Source organism: Glossina fuscipes, unplaced genomic scaffold, assembly GCF_014805625.2.
Source record: "Glossina fuscipes isolate IAEA_lab_2018 unplaced genomic scaffold, Yale_Gfus_2 262, whole genome shotgun sequence".
In the NCBI taxonomy this organism is placed as follows: domain Eukaryota; kingdom Metazoa; phylum Arthropoda; class Insecta; order Diptera; family Glossinidae; genus Glossina; species Glossina fuscipes.
Window position 1 is genome coordinate 456,333 of NW_023998605.1, and position 7,040 is coordinate 463,372.

The following is a 7,040-nucleotide window of genomic DNA, read 5'->3' on the forward strand; positions in this document are numbered from 1 at the left end:
TACAACAAACTTTTCTGGTCGTACAACGAATTCTCTGGTCGTACAACGAATTCTCCGGTCGTACAACGAATCTGGTTGTGTTGACATATTTTTTCTTTTGTTTATAACAGACTTTTTTACACAATTTTTAATGAAATTTTCAAAGTTGCTTTTTTTTTCTTATAAAATGCCAAAAAATTTTTATTTCGTAATTTTCTTTCCTAAAAATGCTTCCGTGTATTTTTATGGCACTGTCTGATACTTTTTTTTCTCTTGCCTTTTCACTATGCATGAAACTACAATGCTTTATAGAATGTAGTTTTTCACACCCTTTTTTCTAGAATCACATTTATCCACCAACAACTTAAATTCCTTTGTCTAGCCTAGCAGCTGTTAATTTTCTAAGCATAATTCAATATCAATGTCCATTAATTCGCATTGTTATTATCAGAAATTTTTTATTTAATAGCTTCGCTTTTAATGCGTATATTTTAAGAAAGGACTATTTCTCCACACGCGTTAAAATATAGCAAATTAATGAATTTGTTCGCTTCCTATTGCATAGGTTGACTCAAAATTATAACATTATTAACATGGCTTAAGCTAAACAAATCTTTTCAGGGATTTATGGCAACCACAAGTGCCCTTTGTACTTTGTGTTGCTGTTTATAATTAGAATTATAAATTTTGTCTAGAAATTTACATATGAGTTGTGGAAAAAATCATATTTTCTTTTGTGATAAGCACAGTACCATCATAAATGAACGTTTATTTAGGAACTATAAAAACGAATTCACTGAAAAACATATATATTCGGGTCAGCTTTTTAAAAATTAGCAAGTCAATGGTCGTGGGTTCGAATCTCAAGTGCGGTAGAGTTTTTAATAAAAGCCGATAGCCTTTGATGCTAGTGCTTTTAAGAGTTTAGTCTTAGAATTTATTTCTCTGGCGAAATTAATGACAATAATAATAATAATATATTGATATTAGCGCCATGTTAATTACTATTCGCCGTTATTTTTGTGCATGTGCAAGAACAATGCAACCTAACGGATACTTTTCTTTATTGTATTGCATACGTATACTTTTTATTTTGATGTAAAAAAAACCCACCAATATTATTTCTACGGTATGGAAGTAATACAATAAAAAATGTAATAATGCGAGAAATTTATGAAAATGTAAGCACAAGAAAATAAATGCACTTACCGCCAATAAAGTGGTGAAACAATTTCTTTTTTTAAATTTTTTGTTGAGACAAATTTCTTTTGGATATGCAGATGCCCTAATAAAATAATGGAAACAAAACTAAATATACTCATAGTCTTTTGGGCTTGTTTTAATTGTTTAATTTTTCTCAATTTTTCACTCGATGTGCACTTCTATGTGCACTTCTAAGATGAATTTGAATTTAACTTATTTTCCCCTTCACATGGTTTATAAAAAGTAGCATATGTTCAGAATAGAGAGAGCACAACGCTGTTTTTAATAAATGTGAAATTTATGATGTTAATGCGAAATGAATGAAAATAAAAAAAAGCATCTTTCTATGAAAGCAAACAATAAACGCACAGCTTTCTACGAAAATCAACAAAAGCTACACATCTTTCAAGAAACGATGCGTATTTAAACAAAAGCTGCGAGCGTTTCAATGGAAATGAAAAAAAAGTGAAGGCGTTTCGATGAAAATGAAAAAAAGCTGCAGGCGTTTCGATGAAAATGAAAAAAAGCTGCAAGCGTTTCGACGGAAATGAAAAAAACGTGAAGGCGTTTCGACGGAAATGAAAAAAATTCTATGATAATAAACAAAATCTCATAAAAATTCTCCCCGCAACATTTTTATTTTGTTTATGTTTCTAAGCCAAGTGTTTCATCCTGCTGTATGGAATTTTTACTAAAAACTCGATATACGAACGTTTTCACAGAAGAGTTTCACTTTGCGTCTGTTAACCGCTATTGCTAATTTTTTTTTTGCAACAATACATCATTCAAATTGTTCAGTTAACGTTGGCAGACATCTGCAGAAATAGCTTCGTTGGGTTTTACCAGCTCGTAATACACTGTACTTTGCTCACCACACCAAGCACACACCAAACCCCGTGAATATTCCACTTCGGTTGTCGATGCGGATTGATGTCCTCTATTAACCCATAACTTTTTGCGCTTAGGATTGTCTGTACTTCACATTGTCAGTCACATAGGGAATTACTATTTGCCTGGCAAGCAACGAAACGGTGATGTTGAAACGGTTCGAAATGCCGTTTTCAGTCAATTCGTATCGTAGCCATTTGCTCTCCTTTTGTATCTTTCGCCTCGCACCTCAACTGCTAAACTGTTCGAAAGTTCGTACCGGGTTTTCGCCAAATAAATCTTGCATTCATTGTCTACGACAACCTTTAGGCTACTCTTTGAAATCAAAATCGCCAAGCGGGATAAGATGAAGCAGCATATAGCTAAACTTCTAAAAGTATTTGATGGGGAACAAAAGTGACGAATTTCGGAAGTGCAATTTTGAGCGTACTTTAATTATGCCATTTATAAGTCCTTCCCTAGTTTAATGAATACTTTAAATTTGAGAATATTAAGACTACTATGTAATCATATAGTTAGATATGTATTCTCTCTTTGGTTAATTTTGTTAAAATTGGACTTCTCCTTAGCTTCTACATTATCCTACGGCAGGTGGCGAAGGAGCTCCTTAATCTCTTTTCTTTAGTAGGTCAGTTCGCAATAACTTTCTACTGATTGCTCCAGTTACGTGCTCTTTGGCATATAATTTCCTGCCTAGGAAGTTGCGACAATTTAGATGATCTTATCTCACTTATAAACTTACGCTTTTAACCTTCGCGGCTACTAATGAGATTCGCTAGTTACTTAGCATTGGGATGTTAGCGCGGTTGTGGTACGTCTTATTTCCTGATAAAAAAAAAACACATGCAAGCGCCTGTTATTTTATGTGCGACCCCTCAGTATCTGTAGTAGGGAAATAATCGGCCAGGTCCATCCAATATTATAGAGTATTCAAATTTCGTTTTCCTACTTTCTTCTTCTTCTTTTAAGTTCCTATTTATGAGAGACAACGCTCTAGCTAAATATAATCCTCTCACTAGTTATTAGTTAAAGTCAATTAAAACTATGCGTCATACAGATAATTAAAACATTACTATTAATTGTAATTAATGCTACTATATTAGTTGTTCGACGAGCGTTTAAATGAAAGTTAAACCGATTCCGATAATTCCGATTTAACTATAAACTACCCATATTCCACATAATTTGGTTTCAATAACTAATGTGATCATTTTAGAAAATGATGTTTTAGAGGGGTTGAGCTTTCTCAAGTATAGTTGTGTGCCTGGACCTGATGGAATTCCATAATGTGTGCTTAAATCATGCGCTCCCGAGCCATGTGGCGTTATCTCAAAGATTTTTAACCCGCCCTTGAATTTAGGTGTTTTCCATTTGTGTTGGAAGGGCAGTTTCCTTATTCCTATTCACAAAAGTGAAAGTAGACAACTCGTTGAGAACTACAGAGGCATTGTCAAGTTGGGTGTCTTACCTAAACTGTTCCACCGAATTCTTACTCAGCATTTGGCCTTTGCCATCAAATCGTATATATCTCTATTTCAACATGGTTTTCAAAAAGGAAGATCTGCTGTTACCAATCTGTTTACTTGTCATTTTTTTAAGGCCTTTTCAAGTGGTTCTCGTCATATATACGGATTTTAGTCAAGCGTTTGATTTGGTTAACCATAACTTATTGATCTTCGAATTCCAAACTTCTGACTTCCTCTTCTATTTATTGAAATGGTTAAGCTCCTATCTGTACAACAGCTCATTCAGGGTTTTGTTTAACTTCATTACCTCGGATGAATTCCCCGTCACGTCGGGCGTACCTCAAGACAGCCATTTAGGGCCCATTTTATTAAATTCATACATTAATGATCTGCCCTCGGTGAATAAATCCAGCCAGATGTTAATGTATGCTGATGAAGTGAAACTGTTTTCTTCCTTTTCCATAGAATTGCAATCACATCACCATAAATTGACTTAAATAATTTGGTTGCATGGTGCTCGTTGAATTTTATGAAATTAAATCTAAGTAAATGTAAAAAGCTTTCTTTCCCAAGAAGGAATTCATTCATTACTCAGTATTTCATTGCAAAAGTTGGAGGACGTCGATTCTTTCACAGATTTATGCGTTCTAGTTGACTAAAGGTTACGTTTTAACTTGCATATTAAGCTCTCGTTAAGCAAAGCTGGGTCTGCGCTTGGTTTTACAAAAAGGTGGTCTGTAGCGCTTTGATCCCTACAATTCGAAAAGGCTGTGCATGCGTTCGGCTAAATCAATACTTGAGTATGCCTTTGTTGTGCGGTCTCCTTCCTGTAGGTACTATGTAGATTCAATTGTATCTGTTCAAAAGCAATTGTGGCTTTTTGCCCTTAGGAATTTGGGTTGGGACTCGATTGCTTCTCTTCCCTTATGAAAATAGGTTGTTTTTTAATCTAAAGTAAAAAAGAGAAAAAATGAGAGAGAATGAGAGATATTGTAATTACCTTTACTTTGCTTCGATTTCTGCTTGATCTTCCTTTATTAGATTGCTGGTGGATTTTTTTCTGTTCTGAAATAGAAAAAATAAATTAGTTACTTATTGACATATTTTTGTAATATTGTAATTACCTTTACTTTGCTGTTCATTTACGTAGTGCGGTGTTGCGAACGACTGAACAGCGCCTCTCTGAGCCCAGGCTCGAGAAGTGGTCGCGACTCTTTTGTACAGTGTTCCAATTACGGAATGTTCGTATTGTTGTTTGCTGCTTTCAATTTTTGCTCGGCATCTATTCATAAGGTGTAAATAGTCGTGCATCAGCAGAACTCCAGCAGTTAATGAGTGTTTAGCTTTCTTATATGCGAGACTTCTGTCGCAGACAACAGCTCGCATGTCTAAGCCAATCTCCTTCGCCAGTTTGAGATTGCCTTCTACTAAACACACATCAAACGTACCACATCTGAAAGGGTGGACGTTCATCAACATACTAAGAGTCGTCATCAGGCTTCTTACGGCGAAGACGAGGACCGTTTTGTACACAGCCGTATTCTTCATGGTGCGCTTGTCGATGTAATTGCATCCATACAGTGTATCCTCCGCCCTCGAATACACTGCATGATGATTACTATACACTGCATCGAAGTGTAGTTGAACAATTCTGTCGTGAGGAGTCAAGTTTCCCACGACTTCTTTTATTGCCTCAATTTCCAGTATTACGTAGTCAGCTTCTGGTTCAACTTCCCGGTCTTCCTATCTTGCTAGGCACCGTTTTAATTCTTCATTTTGATCTTGAAGCCGCTCAAGCTCCCGGATCAGCTTCGCCTGCGCCGATGTAGATGGCTCACTAGTCTAAATGTCGTCAATAAAATTTACTGGGCTTAGTACATCTACCCTGTCTACTACGCATGGTACCCTAGTGAGTTCTTCTGCCATTTCTACTGTATCCTGCACGTCCGTCGCTTCTTCTCCTACTACCCTATCTCGCTTTTCTTCCATGTGGAATGCCATAACATACCTCTTCCTGGCTGTCAGTTTCAATCCGTTCATTCTTTTCGCCACGTATTTGTCTCATTATTATATTTACCGCCCACGTCTCGATGCGGCGTTGCACTTAGCTGAATGCAGCGCTGCACTTAGCGACCGTGGTGTACTTATTGACTATGCTGCATTTAGCTGAATGCAGCGGTGCACCTAGAGACTTTGCTGCACCTAGCGACTGCGCCAGACTTAATAAACTCTTGTAACACATGTATTGTAGGGTATAAGGAAGAGCTATTAAACAACCAATAGCGAAATTTACTATGAAGGAGAACTTACTTCTAACTTCTAATTTCCAAAATTGTATTAGTTACACTACTTAACACTGATATAATTAGTTATTTTGACATTTTTATTGATCAGCCGTCGTAAAATGAGTGCTTGTGTTTTGCCTGTTCAGGTTTGAGTCACTTATTATAAAATAGCGTGTTCCGAAACAGAAGTGTCAATAATAAAATCCTTCAATATCAGTTTTGCATTAAACAAGCTTTTTAGTTTATGGAAATCATAAGTTGACGTCTAAAAAACGGCGCGGCGTTACAAAATGGAGCAAGTAAAACCCCGCTCAGAATATAGCGGATAGTCGTAACTCATCCACAATAAATAATAACGATACATTGAAATATTCATGAAGGCTATGAGAAACTTTTGCTTAATAAATTAGTTGGTGAAGGCAATTGTTATGGCCATCACAAAGTTCCGTTAAGAAATGGCTATAGTCGTTTTACTATGCCTATAATTCAAGTTCTAAGTCTTAAAACTTAGACCAAAAGAAAAAGGTATCTAAATCGGATCCATGTGGATTACCATGTCCATCACATATTAGGAAAAAACGTTAACGTCGAGCAGAGGCTATGATAGCAAGAGAGCGATAATAAATTGAGAAATGAGATTTCTCATGAATAGTAAGCCCTTCAGAAACAGATTAAATTGTTAATATTTCATGATGAAAATATTTTGTTTAGCAAAGATAATAATACGGAGTTTGAATCACGTAGGTCTAGAAGGTAGTTTTTATGACAAAAACTGTACTGGACGGAGTGTCGCAGAGTATCTATAGGTCGACTTTGCCTGGCTATAATATTCTCACTTGTCTTTGTATCCAAGTGTGAAAAGTCGAATAGTCGAACGTTGTATCTATATGTGACAGCTAAGCGAAGACAGAAGTATACCAAGAATGGTGGGCGTTTCAAGTGGAGTGGCAATATTAGCAAATCCTTGAATGAGAAAATTAACAACTTCTGCTGATGTAAACAACAGACAATGGAATTGTAAAAGTATAAAAGTTAACAAATTTCAACTCAATGGAATGTAAGCATTTACAGCAGAGAATTTTAAGCTATTCACACTTATGGGTTTATTTCTAGCAGTCTCTAGAGCATTGTATGCAAACAAAGCTAGTATTTTTGTTTTCAAATTTTCAGTTAAGCAATTAGGTGATAAGCGTGTATGAATAGTGCGGCAAAAAATTAA